The sequence below is a fragment of the Chiloscyllium punctatum genome, chromosome 51 (assembly GCF_047496795.1).
Source record: "Chiloscyllium punctatum isolate Juve2018m chromosome 51, sChiPun1.3, whole genome shotgun sequence".
In the NCBI taxonomy this organism is placed as follows: Eukaryota; Metazoa; Chordata; class Chondrichthyes; order Orectolobiformes; family Hemiscylliidae; genus Chiloscyllium; species Chiloscyllium punctatum.
In genome coordinates this window covers 36,426,286-36,445,105 of record NC_092789.1, presented here as the reverse complement: position 1 = coordinate 36,445,105, position 18,820 = coordinate 36,426,286, and the positions used below count along the sequence as shown (strand labels likewise).

The 18,820-nt window shown below is 42.2% G+C and overlaps 1 long non-coding RNA gene across 2 annotated transcripts in view; it reads right to left on the bottom strand.

Annotated features, from left to right (window-relative positions):
* Positions 1 to 559: 559 nt before the first annotated feature.
* The window catches only part of LOC140470501 (uncharacterized), an 81,324-nt gene continuing 63,063 nt past the window's right edge, over positions 560 to 18,820 (bottom strand). The window contains exon 4 of one of the 2 annotated variants that reach the window (XR_011956498.1): positions 560 to 4,603. This is a non-coding gene — a long non-coding RNA (uncharacterized lncRNA). The remainder of the gene's footprint in view (positions 4,604 to 18,820) is intronic. The other variant, XR_011956499.1, reaches the window with a different exon arrangement.

Sequence of the window (18,820 nt, the reverse complement as noted above, 5' to 3'; positions counted from 1 at the left end):
GGAGGAAACCGGAGCACCCGGAGGAAACCCACGCAGACACGGGGAGAACGTGCAAACTCCATACAGTCAGTCGCCTGTTCTTTCAGACATTCCATGCTAGCTACCTCTATCTCTTAAAGATACCGTATACACCCACACCATCATAACATTAAGTTGACTTAATTTGAATAAGTGTTTCATTGGAACAATAATGTTGTTTGAGAGTTGGACGCAGAGAAGAAGTTGTTATGAGAAGGGGGGTGCTTAGACTTGTGCAGAGTTGCTGTTTAATGTTCAGTTTTAGATTTAAAGAATAAATTGAATTTGTTTTCTTTAAATAGTGAAATTTTGGATTTCTCTACTCAAAGTTAACACATCATGATGGGAGTTGAGCTTTTCTGGGTGTTTTAATTTCCAGAGGGTTAAGGATCGTTTCGTACCAAAATAAAGCTGAAATTAATTAGCTAATTGTAGAAGCAGAAAGTGGGACAGGAACTCAATAGTCCTTGCAGCATTGGCGGAGAGATAAACAAATAATGCTTTGAGACCAATTACATTTTTCTACGATTTTCCAGCTGAACATTTTCATTCTGTGATAACCAAAATAAATGTCGTTTTCGTTCTCTGAAGCGTTTTAAACCATAACTTAAGAATGACATCCAACATTGAAAATTTTAAGAAGAGATGCTTGGTTTAAAAGGAAATGATCGTATTGGTGAGTATGAACAGCAAACTCCCAGGAGGCAGTCATCCCATTTCCATAAAGTATATCCTGAAATAATAGCTTAAATGAGATCAGTATTTATTTAATAGACACATGCCGAGAATAAAAGTGTGAAAGGTTGATAAGGAGCCATGAGAACATCAATGCTGAATGGGAGAACCAAATCTAATACATACTCTACTGTGTAGGTATATCTACATTCATTGGTTATTCATTTGTCTCGAGTAAGTGTTAGGTCTATCTGTACCGAGCGAGTTAAAACTGGTTTGAATATTAGCAGGCTTTTTGAACTTTGTAAAAAGTTTAGTTAGAGTTAAAAGTGATCAATTCTCCTCTCAACTTAGTGACAGGATAACAAATTAACTAAAGAAAAATCTCAAAAAATATTACAGAGAAACAGCATGTTTAGCCAAACCTTAGGAACACCAAGACTGCGAAATACTGCATCACAAAATATCTCTCACAAGGAATTAGAACATCATTTAAAGTGAACGGCAATGAATGCAGGTTCGGACCCATTAATATAGAAACATGTATTCATTTGTTATTAAAAGCGGGTGATTGAAGGCTGGACTGTGTGCTATGGACTAATTCTGTCAACCCAATTAAGAAGCATCTTTGAAAAGAAACAATTTACTACATGTAGGTGTCACGGCCTACCATGTTTTCTTCGTCAAATTGCCAGAGACCAGTTAAAAGTCAAATACATGGCTTTGTATCAGGAGTAATATGAAAAACAATGTAAGAAAGGCAATTTCCCCAAAGTACATGACAGAAAGAGAGCTATTTATATTATCAAAAATAGTCCTTAATTCAAGGTTGCGCCCTTTGCATGTCCCGCCACGCCCCTCGCCACTTCCCGCCATTACATCATTGATTTTAAAATCCCTAATCAAATTTGTATTGAGGACGGGTCATTGGACTTTAAACGTTAATATTTCTCCTCAAATGCTTTAAAGCCTTTTAGAATTCAGTAGCATTCTCTGTTTTGCTGTGCGACAGTGAGAGGACTCACCGTTGTGCTGCTTTCACACTCGTGCAATTATAGTTCCACGTCTTTACTATTCAAGTCATGAAAGTTGTTCTTCGCAGCACCGTTCAGTAGTATATCAAATGCTTAAACAAACATATCAATGAGGAAGGACTGAAGCAATTAACTTCCAAGTAGCAGAAAATTACTGACAAACGTCATGTTATTCAGGTTGTTACACTTTCCATGGTGTCCAAATTACCCTCATCTGCAGTGATATCATTGTTGCAAATCATTCAGAAGAAAGGGCACTGTTGTGGCATGGGGTAAATGTTCGGCTAATTTAAACCCAATACACAGAGAAGCTCACCTATCGCCGTAATCTGTTAAATTTCGAGAGGCAAAGGACTACCCAGCTCTCATTATTTAAAGTAAAAATTAACAATGATATTCTGAAAGTCCCACAGAGAAAATTAAAACAACAGCTATTTACAACTCCCTTCTCTTCAACTTATCTTTTACCTCCCACTCTACTACACTGGTCCGATAAATTCCTTCCTACATTTATGGCAAAATCAATTTCATGCCCAGTTATCATCTTCGGATGCAGAACTTTCTCTGTATATTCCTCGAGGTCGACTTTGGCGTTCCACTGCACACAAATTGCTTATAGACAGGTATAGACAGCTATTCAGCTCACAGTCTGTTTGCTGGTGCTCTTTGATGTTCTCCGCCTACCTGTTTAAGGCATCTGCCTCCAGTCCCACAAAACATCAGATTATTCCATTGGATTAATATCATCCCAAACATTAAAAGTCAAATGCGATTTGATTTTTGTATCACGGGGATAATATAAACTGATTGGCCGAATTTGATTGTGTTTTCTTTGTTCCATGGCAACGCAAGTCCAGCTATTTGTTTCAAACCAATGTTACATTTTCAAATTGTTCAGCACACATTGTAGTTTCAATCAGTCCTTGCTAGCTTCCTCTCTATCTTAAAGGTGCATTACAAACTTCATAACACCATCCCCTTAAGAAAAAGATGGTTTTTTAAAAATATATTCTTCAGTCACATTATCATAACAAACTTATGACTTTAATCTAAGTTCATATTAAACTCTTCCCTCATAAGCATAACATTGATTAGATACCAGTCTCATGTGTATTTTATCAGTTAAATCCACGATAATGCATCTGCGATCACATTCTTTAACCAAAGCGTGTTTGATTTGTGAAGTAAAAGTCTGTAACATAAGACTTCAATGAAATAATCTTCTTTTCTTGTCTTTAAATTGTTCCAACTACATACAAGCATTGTGATTTTTGTACACAAACATCTGCGATATATTGTTCATGATGTACACATTAAAATGTTGTACAGCCAGTAGCAAACTCAATAGTTCTTTATCCATTGTAGAATATTTCCTCTGGTGGATGTTGAGATTCTTCAGGCAGTAACCAACTTGCAGTTCAATTCGATCACCATCTTCCTGCAGAAATCAGAAACACCCATGTCACTAGTACTGATGGCAACTTCGAAAATTTTCAAAACGTTTGGTGTGGGCTAAAACCGGTGCGGTGGTTAATATTGCTTTTAAATGGTCAAATGGCTACTGGCAGTATTTTGTCCACCAAAACTTCTGTTCTTTTCAGCAAATCGGTTCACGGCTTGGAACAAACTTCTGATAGAATTGGCTTAGTCCCAAGAATCGAAGCACTTCTTTCTTTGAGGTTCATCATGGAAACTCGTCGATAGCCTTCTCCTTTTCTTTCCGTGTTGTCAACCTTCCACGACTGATGTTATGTCCCAAGAATGTCAACTCTGCTTTCACCAATTCAGCATTTTTAAAAAAAGTTTATTACTAGTTTCGCTTCTTGTAATCGTTCAAAGATCTCTTCCAACCTTATCATTTGATCTTTCCAGCACTTCATAAAGATCACTACATTGTCCAAGTAGACTGCACAGTTTGTGAGCCCAGCCAAAACTCTGTTCATGAGACTTTGGAATGTGGTAAGTGTGTTCCTCACTACAAAGGGCATCACTATTGACATATCGGGTTCCAAACGCAGAACTTTCTTTTGCCATCACTGATAAATGCACCTGCCAGTAAGCACACAGTAATTCCAATTTGGTCATGTAACTGGCTTGTCCAACTTTCTCGATACAGTCCTTCAATCTCAGTATCGGATATGAGTCCAATCTTGTAACGCCGTTGACTGTCTGATAATCCACATAAAATTGTTGTGTCCCTTCCAGTTTGGGCACTAAGACAATTCGTGAACTCCACTCGATCTGACTCGGTTCAATGATATCCTGGCTCAGCATGGCCTCCACCTGCTTCTGCACCTGTCTGGATTTGAAATCATTAACTCTACAGGGGTTTATTTTATCATAACAGTACTCCTTCTGTCTACTTCAAGTACAATAGCAATCGTTTTCCCCATCCGATTCACACATATGTTGTCATACTGCAATAACAAAATTCTCAACTGCGTTCTTTTCTCCGACGAAAATTAGCTCACTAACTTATCCAACTCATCAAGGACATCGTCATTATTTGAACATATTTTGATGCACATCAAAAGCCACATCTGGATTTGATTCCACATTCTGCGGGGCAGTAACAACACCTGTTTCTCCAGTTCTTTATCTCTTCTAATTCTCTGCAGTTGACCGAAACACTGACTTATAACCCGCACAAAAGGTTCTTCGAATTCAGTGTCACAAAGTTAGTTCTTTCTTTTTCTAAGAGCTGTTCCTTGGCTCAAGGATACTCTGTCCTTGATTTTATTTTCAGAGTGGTAATAGATCAGCCGAGCTCCGATCAGACTGGTTTGGCACAGGAATGAAAATTATTTTGTGAGGCCTTTTGTTTATATGTAAACAGATGAGTCTTCAAGCCAAAGTGTTCATCTTTTAGAAGTGACCTGCATAATGAAAGGGAAGTGGTCAGCTCTCTAGTTGAGCTGAGCAGTTCAGTCCAGAACTGGTTGGGAGTTCAACAGTGAGCTGAGTGGAATGTCTCTCTTTCCTTCTAACTTCAAGCTGTAAACATGTTATCCATTTATATTGGTTTTTGAAGGGAGTTTGCTTATTGGGACTGTTGTGCACGTTCGGAAAGGCATACTTAAGTCTAGTTTGGACAGACTGAGTTATGTAGGGTTTTTTATTCTGTTCTTCCTGTTTCTTTGTGCAATTTTGTGAATAAATGTTCTGTCAGTTTCAACCGTGGTAGTCGACTTCACCAAATCAGTCCGGGTCATTTTCACTGTCCACTTACAGAAACAAATTGTAAAGTTATGGTCTGGGCTGCCTGCATCAGAATGTTTTGAGTAGTCTGGCCTAGTCTGCTACAGAATTGGGGCTCTTTGTGGGAAGTTAAACAGCGTGTTAGGCACTAGTGTCTTTGTTCCGGGTGTTGGTTTGTGTCAATAGACAAAACTTGCGATAGCAATGGCACTTTCAGTTTTGGGGAAGTGGATGCGGTGACTTTGGTAGGTTTGCAATCGGTAAATAAGATCAAGCTGCAGGTATTAGCAGACAAGCTGGAAATGGAAACTGCCTACTTCCGTGAGGAAAAGATAGATAAGTAAAGCAGTAGCTCAGCATTTAAACTTGCTGAAAAAAACCCAAACCGATAGAGATGGCCAGAATGCAATTGCAAATAAAGCAGCATAAGTTAGAGGCGAGAGATAGAACTTGGAACATAGAAGAATACAGCGCAGTACAGGCCCTTCGGCCCTCGATGTTGCGCCGATCAAAGCCCACCTAACCTACACTAACCCACTATCCTCCATATACCTATCCAATGTCCGCTTAAAGACCCATAAAGAGGGAGAGTCCACCACTGCTACTGGCAGGGCATTCCATGAACTTACGACTCGCTGAATGAAGAACCTACCCCTAACATCAGTCCTGTATCTACCCCCCCCCCCCATTAATTTAAAGCTATGCCCCCTTGTAATAGCTGACTCCATACGTGGAAAAAGGTTCTCACTGTCAACCCTATCTAACCCCCTAATCATCTTGTACACCTCTATCAAGTCACCCCTAAACCTTCTATTCTCCAATGAAAACAACCCCAAGTGCCTCAGCCTTTCCTCATAGGATCTTCCTACCATACCAGGCAACATCCTGGCAAACTTCCTCTGCACCCGTTCCAGTGCCTCCACATCCTTCCTATAGTATGGCGACCAAAACTGCACACAATATTCCAGATGTGGCCGCACCAGAGTCTTATACAACTGCAGCATGACCTCAGGACTCTGGAACTTAATTCCTCTACGAATAAAAGCCAGTACGCCATATGCCTTCTTCACTGCACTATTTACCTGGGTGGCAACTTTCAGAGATCTGTGTACATGGACACCAAGATCCCTCTGCTCTTCCACACTACCAAGTATCCGACCATTAGCCCAGTACCCCATCTTTTTATTACTCTTACCAAAGTGAATCACCTCACACTTAGCTACATTGAACTCCATTTGCCACCTTTCTGCCCAGCTCTGCAGCTTCTCTATATCCCGCTGTAACCTGCCACATCCTTCCTCACTGTCTACAACTCCTCTGACTTTTGTATCATCCGCAAACTTGCTCACCCAACCTTCTAACCCTTCCTCCAGGACATTTATAAAAATGACAAACCGCAATGGTCCCAAAACAGATCCTTGCGGAACACCGCTAGTGACGGCACTCCAAGATTAACCTTTGCCATCAACTACTACCCTCTGTCTTCTTCCAGAGAGCCAATTCCTAATCCAAACCTCCAACTCACCCTCAATGCCATATCTCTGTATTTTCTGCAGTAGCCTACCATGGGGGACCTTATCAAACGCCTTACTAAAATCCATATATACCACATCTACAGCTTTCGCCTCATCTACCTCCTTCGTCACCTTCTCAAAGAATTCAATAAGGTTTGTGAGGCACGACCTGCCCTTCACAAAACCATGCTGACTATCCTTGATCACATTATTCTTATCCAGATGTGCATAAATCCTATCCCTTACAATTCTCTCTAAGACTTTGCCCACAACAGAAGTGAGACTCACTGGCCTATAGTTACTAGGATTATCCCTACTCCCCTTCTTGAACAAGGGAACCACGTTTGCTAGCCTCCAGTCCTCTGGCACTACTCCTGTAGACAAAGAGGACACAAAAATCAAGGCCAATGGCTTTGCAATCTCTTCCCTTGCTTCCCAGAGAATCCTAGGATAAATGCAATCAGGCCCAGGGGACTTATCTATTTTCACCCTTGCCAGAATTTCCAACACCTCTTCTCTACATATCTCAAAGCCATCCATTCTACTTATTCGTGCCTTAGTATTCATATCGACAACAATGTCCTGTTCCTGAGTGAATACTGACGAAAAGTATTCATTCAGTGCCTCCCCAATCTCTTCAGCCTCCACACGCAACTTCCCATTACTATAAGGAAAGTGCAGAAGAAGTGAAACAGTTTGAGTTATGATTAAAAGCAGAAGACAGGGGAAGACAGGGGAAAAAAGAGAGAGCAGCAGAACAGAGAGAATAAGAGAACGAAGAACAAAGCAGAAGTAACAAAGAGATTGATGAGGGCGGAGCAGTAGATGTGATCTATATGGCCTTCAGTAAGGCGTTCAACAAGGTTCCCCATGGGAGACTGATTAGCAAGGTTAGATCTCATGGAATACAAGGAGAACTAGCTATTTGGATACAGAACTGGCTCAAAAGGTAGAAGACAGAGGGTGGTGGTGGAGGTTTGTTTTTCAGACTGGAGGCCTGTGACCAGTGGAGTGCCACAAGGATCGGTGCTGGGTCCTCTAATTTTTGTCATTTACATAAATGATTTGGATGCGAGCATAAGAAGTACAGTTCGTAAGTTTGCAGATGACACCAAAATTGGAGGTGTAGTGGACAGTGAAGAGGGTTACCACAGATTTCAACAGGATCTGGATCAGATGGGCCAAAGGGCTGAGAAGTGGTAGATGGAGTTTAATTCAGATCAATGTGAGGTGCTACATTTTGGGAAAGCGAATCTTAGCAGGACTTCTACACTTAATGGTCAGGCCCTAGGGAGTGTTGTTGTACAAAGAGACCTTGGAGTGCAGGCTCATAGCTCCTAGATAGGAAAGTAAAGAAGGTGTTTCGTATGCTTTTTTTTTATTGGTCAAAGTATTCAAGTACGTGGGATGAGGGTGCGTAGGGAATTCTGAAGGACTGGATCCAAAGTTCTGATTAGTGTGTTTAATTCACAGGTGTGTTCTTTGGTCAGAAAAAAAAAGATTTAAAAAAAAGGTTTGGTGATTTACACATGAAAGAAGTGAAACTGACATAGTATTCCAACAGATGAAAGGCTTAACAGACAATGAATTTTTCAATGTATAATTTCAGTTACATCACACTGTAAATTTTTGCTATGAATTCTGTGTTAGGATTGAGCCCTCCACGAGCACCTCATGAAGGAGTGACGCTCCGAAAGCTAGTGTGCTTCCAATTGAACCTGTTGGACTATAGCCTGGTGTTGTGTGATTTTTAACACAATATTGCAGACACACATCTCAATGAAACACAAAATATAACAGACACACTTCAGTCAGTGAAACACAATATAACTGACACACATCTCAGTGAAACACACAATATAACAGACATACATCTCAAGCACTCAATGAAACACACATGACAAACACACATCTCACTCACTCAGTGAAACACACAACATAACAGACACGCATCTTACTCACTCAGTGAAGCACAATGTAAGGCGCATTCTCACTCACTCAGGAAAACACAATGTAACAGACACACATCTCACTCACCCAGTGAAACAAACAATACAACAGAAACACGTCATTCACTGGCTCAGTGAAACACAATACAACAGACACATCTCACTCCGTCAAGCACACAATATAATGGACACACACATCTCACTCACTCAGTGAAACACGCAATCTAGCAGACACACATCTCTCTCGGACAGTGAATCACTCAATATAACAGACGCACATCACATTCACTCACTGAAACACACAATATAACAGACACATAGCTCACTCAGTGCTACACACAACATAACAGACACACATCTCACCCACTCAGCGAAACACAATATGACACACATCTCTCTCACACAGTGAAGCACACAATATAACGGACACACATCTCACTCACTGAAACACACATTGTCAAAGACACACATCTCACTCACTGAAACACACATGACAAACACAGTCCAAAGATGTGCACGTTAGGTGAATTGGCCATGTTAAATTGTCCATAGTGTTAGGTGCATTAGTCAGAGGAAAATGGATCTTCAGAGGGTCAGTGTGGACTTGTTGGGCTGAAGGGCCTGTTTCTACACTGTAGGGAATCTAACAAAAAAAAAGAGGTGTAAGTGGTACAGGGCAGTATGGTGGTTCAGTGGTTAGCACTGTTGCCTCCCAGTTTGATTTATGGCGGCACGGTGGCACAGTTTCCTCCCACAGTACAAAAATGTGCAGGTTAGGTAAATTGGCCAGGCTAAATTGCCCGTAGTGTTAGATGAAGAGGTAAATGTAGGGGAATGGGTCGGGGTGGGTTGCGCTTCGGTGGGTCGGTGGACTTGCTGGGCCGAAGGGCCTGTTTCCACACTGTAAATAATCTAATAACAGACACACATCTCACTCACTCAGTGAAACACACAACAGAAAAGACATGCATCTCACTCAGTGAAGCACACTGTAACAGACACACATCTCACTCACTCAAAGAAATACACAATATAACAGACAAGCATCACACTCAGTGAAGCACAATGTAAGGCACATTCCCACTCACTCAGTGATACACAATATAACAGGCTCACATCTCACTTGCTCAGCGAAACACACAATACAACAGATACACATCTCACTCACTCAGTGAAACACTCAACATAACCGACGCACATCACATTCACTCACTGAAACACACACATCTCACTCAGTGAAGCACAATATCACAGACACACAAAATAAGACGCACACATCTCACTCACTACAAACAATATAAGACACATCTCACTCAGTGCTACACACAATATAACAGACACAGATCTCACTCACTCAGTGAAACACACAATATAACAGACACAGCTCACTCAGTGAAGCACACTATATAACAGAAACCCAGCTCACTCCCTGACTCAGTGAAACATACAATATTATTGACACACATCTCAATGAGTGCAACATGCAATATAACAGTCACACATCTCACTCAGTAAAACACACAAGATAACAGACATGCATCCCACTCCCTGACTCAGTGAAACATACAATATAACAGACACATCTCACTCAGTGCAACACACAATATAACAGCCACACATCCCACTCACTCATTCAGCGAAACACAATATAACAGATACATATCTCTCAGTGAAGCACACAATGAAAGACACACATCTCACTCAGTGAAACACAATATAACAGACACACATCACACTCACTCTGTGAAACACACAATATAACAGACACACATCTCACTTACATCCTCAGTCAAACACAAATATAACAGACACACATCACACTCAGTGACTCACTCAGCAAAACACAATAAAACAGACACATCTCTCTCTGTGAAACACACAATATAACATAAACACATCTCACTCCCTGACTCAGTGAAACATACATAGAACATAGAACATAGAAGAATACAGCGCAGTACAGGCCCTTCGGCCCTCGATGTTGCGCCGATCAAAGCCCACCTAACCTACACTAACCCACTATCCTCCATATACCTATCCAATGCCCGCTTAAATACCCATAAAGAGGGAGAGTCCACTACTGCTACTGGCAGGGAATTCCATGAACTTATGACTCGCTGAGTGAAGAACCTACCCCTAACATCAGTCCTATATCTACCCCTGCTTAATTTAAAGCTATGCCCCCTTGTAATAGCTGACTCCATATGTGGAAAAAGATTCTCACTGTCAACCCTATCTAACCCCCTAATCATCTTGTACACCTCTATCAAGTCACCCCTAAACCTTCTTTTCTCCAATGAAAACAACCCCAAGTGCCTCAGCCTTTCCTCATAGGATCTTCCTACCATACCAGGCAACATCCTGGTAAACTTCCTCTGCACCCGTTCCAGTACCTCCACATCCTTCCTATAGTATGGCGACCAATACTGCACACAATATTCCAGATGCGGCCGCACCAGAGTCTTATACAACTGCAGCATGACCTCAGGACTCCGGAACTCAATTCCTCTACCAATAAAAGCCAGTACGCCATATGCCTTCTTCACTGCACTATTTACCTGGGTGGCAACTTTCAGAGATCTGTGTACATGGACACCAAGATCCCTCTGCTCTTCCACACTACCAAGTATCCGACCATTAGCCCAGTACCCCATCTTTTTATTACTCTTACCAAAGTGAATCACCTCACACTTAGCTACATTGAACTCCATTTGCCACCTTTCTGCCCAGCTCTGCAGCTTCTTTATATCCCGCTGTAACCTGCCACATCCTTCCTCACTGTCTACAACTCCACCGACTTTCGTATCATCCGCAAACTTGCTCACCCAACCTTCTAACCCTTCCTCCAGGTCATTTATAAAAATGACAAACCGCAATGGTCCCAAAACAGATCCTTGCGGAACACCGCTAGTGACGGCACTCCAAGATGAACCTTTACCATCAACTACTACCCTCTGTCTTCTTCCAGCCAGCCAATTCCTAATCCAAACCTCCAACTCACCCTCAATGCCTTATCTCTGTATTTTCTGCAGTAGCCTACCATGGGGGACCTTATCAAATGCCTTACTAAAATCTATATATACCACATCTACCGCTTTCCCCTCATCTACCTCCTTAGTCACCTTCTCAAAGAATTCAATAAGGTTTGTGAGGCACGACCTGCCCTTCACAAAACCATGCTGACTATCCTTGATCACATTATTCTTATCCAGATGTGCATAAATCCTATCCCTTACAATTCTCTCTAAGACTTTGCCCACAACAGAAGTGAGACTCACTGGCCTATAGTTACTAGGATTATCCCTACTCCCCTTCTTGAACAAGGGAACCACATTTGCTAGCCCCCAGTCCTCTGGCACTACTCCTGTAGACAAAGAGGACACAAAAATCAAGGCCAATGGCTCTGCAATCTCCTCCCTTGCTTCCCAGAGAATCCTAGGATAAATGCCATCAGGCCCAGGGGACTTATCTATTTTCACCCTTGCCAGAATTTCCAACATCTCTTCTCTACATATCTCAAAGCCATCCATTCTACTTATTCGTGCCTCAGTATTCATATCGACAACAATGTCCTGTTCCTGAGTGAATACTGACGAAAAGTATTCATTCAGTGCCTCCCCAATCTCTTCAGCCTCCACACACAACTTCCCAATACTATCCTTGATTGGACCTATTCCTACCCTAGTCATCCTTTTATTCCTAACATACCTATAGAAAGCCTTAGGGTTTTCCCTAATCCTACCAACTAAGGACCTTTCATGTCCCCTCCTTGCTGCTCTTAGCTCTCTCTTCAGGTCCTTCCGGGCTACCTTATAACTCTCAATCGCCCCTATTGAACCTTCACGCCTCATCTTTACAAAGGCCGCCCTCTTCCATTTAACAAGGGATTCCAATTCCTTATTAAACCACGGCTCCCTCACACGACCCTTTCCTCCCTTCCTGATAAGTACGTACTTATCAAGGACACTCAATAGTTGCTCCTTGAACAAGTTCCACATATCAATTACGCTCTTGCCTTGGAATCTATTTTTCCAAGCCACGCATCCTAAGTCATGCCTCACCGCATCATAATTTCCCTGCACCCAGCTCTAACTCTTGCCCTGTAGTACACACTTATCCCTCTCCATCACTAGAGTAAAAATCACCGAATTGTGGTCACTGTCCCCAAAGTGCTCACCTACCTCTAGTTCTAATACCTGGCCTGGTTCGTTACCCAGAACCAAATCCAGTATGGCCTCACCTCTTGTTGGCTTATCTACATATTGTGTCAGGAAACTCTCCTGCACACATTGGACAAACACTGACCCATCTAACGAACTTGAGCTATAGCTTTCCCAATCAATATCAGGAAAGTTAAAGTCCCCATAACAACCACCCTATTACTGTCACTCTTCTCCTGAATCATCTTCGCAATCCTTTCTTCAACGATTCTAGGACTATTAGGAGGCCTGTAAAAGACTCCTAACAGGGTGACCTCACCTCTCCTATTCCTAACCTCAACCCAAACTACCACAGATGGCAAATCTTCGTCCATCTTCCTTTCCACCGCTGTAATACTATCTTTGACAAGCAAAGCCACACACACCCTCTTTTACCCCCACCTCTGACCCTACTAAAACATTTAAACCCTGGAACCTGCAACAGCCAATCCTGTCCCTGATCTAGCCATGTCTCCGTAATAGCCACAACATCGAAGTCCCAGGTACCAACCCACACTGCAAGTTCACCTCCCTTATTTCGTATACTTCTGGCATTAAAGTATACACACTTCAAGCCACTCTTCTGTTTACAGGCACCCTCCTTTAAGATTGATGCCATATTCCTAACCTCCCTACACTCCAGGTCCTGCACCCTAAAGCTACAGTCTGGGTTCCCATGCCCCTGCAGAGTTAGTTTAAACCCCCCCCAAGAGCACTAGCAAACCTCCCCCCAAGGATACTGGTGCCCCTCAGGTTCAGGTGCAGACCATCCTGTTTATAGAGGTCCCACCTTCCCCAGAAAGAACCCCAGTTATCCAAGTACCGAAATCCCTCCCTCCTGCACCATCCCATGAGCCACGCACTTAACTGTTCTCTCTCCCTATTCCTCGACTCTCTATCACGTGGCACGGGTAACAAACCAGAGACAACAACTCTGTTCGTTCTAACTCTGAGCTTCCAACCTAGCTCCCTAAAAGCCTGTCTAACATCCTCAGCACTCCTCCTACCTATGTCATTGGTGCCAATATGGACCACGACTTCAGGCTGCTCCCCCTCCCCCTTAAGGACCCGGAAAACACGATCAGAGACATCACGTACCCTTGCACCTGGGAGGCAACATACCAAACGTGAGTCTCTCTCGTTCCCACAAAACCGTTCCCACAATACAATATTATTGACACACCTCACTCAATGAGTGCATCACATAATATAACAGACACACATCTCACTCCCTGACTCGGTGCTACACACAATATAATAGACACAGATCTCGCTCACTCAGCGAAACACAATGTAACAAACACTCATCTCACTTAGTGAAGCATACCATATAAACAGACACGCGTTACACTCAGGCACTCAGTGAAACACAATATAACAGACTCGCATCTCACTCAGTGAAACACACAATATAACAGATGCACATCACATTCACTCACTGAAACACACACAGCTCACTCAGTGAAACACACAATATAACATACATATCTCACTCGCTCAGTGAAACACATGATACAACATACATATCTCACTCGCTCAGTGAAACACAATATAACAGACACACGTCACGCTCACTCAGTGAAACACACAAAAGAACACGTCTCACTCAGTGAAACACACAAAAGAACATGTCTCACTCAGTGAAACACACATCTCACTCACTCAGTGAAACACACATCTCACTCACTCAGTGAAACACACAATACAAACAAACATACATCACACTCACTCAATCAGGTGAAACACACGATCTAACAGACACACATCTCAGTACTCAGTGAAACACACAATATAAACAGACACACACACTCACTCAGTCAGACAATGTAACAGACACACAGCTCACTCACAGTGAAACACACAATATAACAGAAATATATCTCACTCAGTGAATGACGCAACGTAACAGGCACACATCTAATAACTCAGTGAAACACACAATGTAACAGACACATCACTCATTCACTCAGTGAAACACAGAATATAACAGACACACTTATCACTCAGTGAAACACACTGTAAACAGACACATCCCACTCAGTGAAACACACAAACATACACACACCTCACTCACTGAGTGAAACACACAAAATAACAGACACTCGTCACTCAGTGAAATACACAATATAACAGACACACACCTCATACACTCAGTGAAACACGCAATATAAAGACACACATCTCACTCAGCAAAACAAACAATATAATAGACACGCACCTCACTCACTTATTGAAATACACAATATAACAGACACACGTAACACTCAGTGAAACACAACAGACACGCACCTCACTCACTTAGCGAAGCGCACAATATAAACAGACACACGTAATAACACACTGTGAAACAAAGAATATAACAGACACATAATAACACTCAGTGAAACATGCAATGTAACAGACACACAATCTCACTCACAGTGAAACACACAATATAAGCAGACACACATCTCACTCAGTGAAACACGCAATGTAACAGACACACATCACAATCAGTGAAACACGCAATGTAACAGACACACATCACAATCAGTGAAACACAATGTAACAGTCACACATCTAAATCTCTCAGTGAAACACACAATATTACAGACACACATCTCACTCACTGACTCACTCAGCAAAACACAATATAACAGACACATCTCACTCAGTGAAACACACAATATAACAGACACACACCTCTCTCACTCAATGAAACACACAATATAAACAGAAACACATGCCAATCATGGACTCAGTAACACAATCTAATAGACACATCGCATTCACTCAGTGAAGCACACAATACAACAGACTCACACATCTCACTCACTCAGTGAAACACACAATATAACGACACCTGTCTCTCTCACACAGTGAAGCACACGATATAACGGACACACATCTCTCACACACAATAAAAACAGACACACATCTGACTCACTGACTCACTCAGCAAAACACAATATAACAGACATCTCACTCAGTGAAACACAATATAACAGACTCACATCTCACTCAGTGAAGCACAAAGTAAGACACTTTGTCACTCACTCAGTGCTACACACAATATAACAGACACCCATCTCTCTCAGACAGGGAAGCACACAATATAACAGACACACATCTCACTCAGTGAAACATACAATATAACGTACACACACAAGTCACTCACTTAGTGAAACACAAAATATAACAGACACACATCACATTCACTCACTGAAACACACAACATAACACACACATCTCACTCACTTACTCAGTGAAGCACACAATATAACAGAGACACATCTCACTCAGTGAAGCACACAAAATAAGAGTCACATCACACTCACGTATACAGTGAACCACACAAAATAACAGACACATATCTCACTCACTCACTGAAGCACACAATATAACAGAAACACATCTCACTCCCTGACTCAGTGAAACATACAACATTATCAATACTCATCTCACTCACTGAGTGCAACACAAAACATAACAGAGACGCATCTCACTCACTCAGAGAAACAAGCAATAGAACAGACACGTATTTCACCCTCTCAGCGGAACACACAACACAACAGAAACACACCTCGCTCAGTGAAACACACAACACAATAGAAACACATCTCACTTATTCACTCATACACAACAGACACACATCTCACTCAGCGAAACACGCAATATAACAGACATCTCACTCAATGAAACAAACAAGATAACAAACATCACACTCAGTGAAACACATCTCACTCCCTGACTCAGTGAAACATACAGTATTATCGACACTCATCTCATTTACTGAAACACACAACAGAAACAGAAACACATCCCATTTATTCTCTCATACATAGACACAGATCTCACTCTCTGTGAAACACACAACCGAACAGTCACACATCTCACTCAGTGAAACACACAACCGAACAGATGCATATCACATTCACTCACTGAAACACACAATATAACAAACACACACAACTCACTCACTCAGTGAACCACACAATATAACGCACATACATCTCACTCAGTGAAGCACAATGTAACAGACACATCTCACTCAGTGAAGCACACAATACAACAGACACAGTTCTCACTCACTTCCTCAATGAAACACAATACAACAAACTATAACAGACTGAGTAAGTATGTGACATAATGTCTGCTATTCACGGAGACATCAAAACAAAGTTAAAAATCACAACACCAGGTTATAGTCCAACAGGTTTAATTGGAAGCCCACTAGCTTTCGGAGTGATGCTCCTTCATCAGGTGGCATCGCTCCGAAAGCTAGTGTGCTTCCAATTAAACCTGTTGGATTATAACCTGGTATTGTGTGATTTTTAACTTTGTACACCCCAGTCCAACTCATGACATCTCCAAATCATGACATCAAAACAAAGCTGTTTTTGTAAAAGATTGCAAGCAGTATTAGATATAACGGGAAATGGGTCTGTGTCTGCTAGAAGACTCTTATGTGGACAAATACAGTGAAAACAACTTGATTAGGGCTGACTAGGGTGAATGTATTCACAGCGTATGGTTGTGTGAACAAGGATTTAAGCAGGACAGTGGTCTAGCAGTTATGAGTGGATGAGTCCTCAAAGGGCTATAAACTGCTATGGTAGGAGGCTATAAGGAAACTGAACTAAGATGTATTACCTGAACAATTTCATATGAAGTATGGGGGTTCTCAGTCTTGCCATGTTCTGAGGCAGAGTGATCCTGAAGTTAAATTCTCACCAGTCATCTGTCTCTGTAACGAGCGAATAACCTGTAGTCTTTTGGCACATTGGCAAGTTTTGCTTCCAAATATAAAAGAAATAAACACTTTCCTGTCTTTGTCAGAGGCCTGCAATATCCTGTCTCACAGGGAAAATGGTTTGCCTGGATACTCTTAAGAGCTGCCACACTGGCATATATTTTAAGAGCACCAGTCGCCAGGAAAATCTGAGAGAACTGGTGCTTTTTCTTTTGTGAAAACTGCCAACTTCAAAGAGATATGATTTGAAATTTCAAAATGGTAGCTGGATTATAATCTCAGAGGGTAGATAATTTGCTAGTTTTTAACGAACATATGTTCTTCAGCTGTACCAGTGGAGACTTTAGTCTGCAGAGAACAACACCTCATGTTTCGCTAAAATGGCAATTACGTTCTATTCTTGTTATCAAATTGAGTATGGAAAGGGGCTAGGTGGGAGTGCATTCATTGTAGAACCCTGTAAAAACAACACTGGCATGAACAGCTCTGTTAAAACAGATTTTAGTCACTAAATTCATTAATTACAATGTTACAGTTCACCTCAGATGATCGTCTTGTTGCTTGTTATTGAGCTGTGTTGCGAAACTTTTATGAATGACATTTATTTTAATCTTATTATAGGTGAATGTATTGACCAATCAGAAGAAGGGTTCAGCTAATGGACACGATCGCTGGACAATCAGAATGCGAAGGCGGATTGTAACATTTCGGTGGACGGTTGAAAAGGCCAACCGGAGAACAGTAGGGCGGGACAATGGTTAGCACTGCTGCCTCACAGCACCAGGGTCCCCAGGTTCGATTCCAGCCTTGGGCAGACTGTCTGTGTGGAGTTTGCACATTCCCCCCCGTGTCTGCGTGGGTTTCCTCCGGGTGCCTCTCGCTTCCTCCAACAGTCCAAAGATGTTAAACTGCCCGTAGTGTGAGGTGCATTAGTCAGACGGAAGTGGGTCTGGGTGGGTTACTCTTCGGGAGGGTCGGTGTGGACTGGTCGGGCCGAAAGAGCCTGTTTCCACACTCACTTAGTGAAACGGTATAACATGCAACACATCTCACTCAGTGAGGCACACGATACAAACAGACAAATCTCACTCACAATGGTGACCGTTGCCGCCATTGTCGTTCAAAATTAACATAGCGCGGCGGCGGCGGCGGCGGCGGCGCCTTCTATTGGTCGCGAGACCCGTCATTCCTCCTCAGCCCCTGATCGTCACGGCCACCCTCTCACACCAATCTACCCCCTTCCGATTGGGCGGCTCCGTGTGGTCGTCACCCGTACCGCCCCGCCCCTGCTTTGTAATGGTCAGTTGCTACGTCCAACTTTAAATGCGAATCAGACCTTTCTACCCGATCGGCGTTTTCGACACCGCTCCCTCATTGGTCTCTTTCACTCTATCACCGTTGCATGCCGTCCAATCACAACATCCGATTGGGCCCTTCCGTGTCAACGGACATCGGCCCACCCAACAACGCTTTCCAATTGGTCTGATTGGACAACATTCGC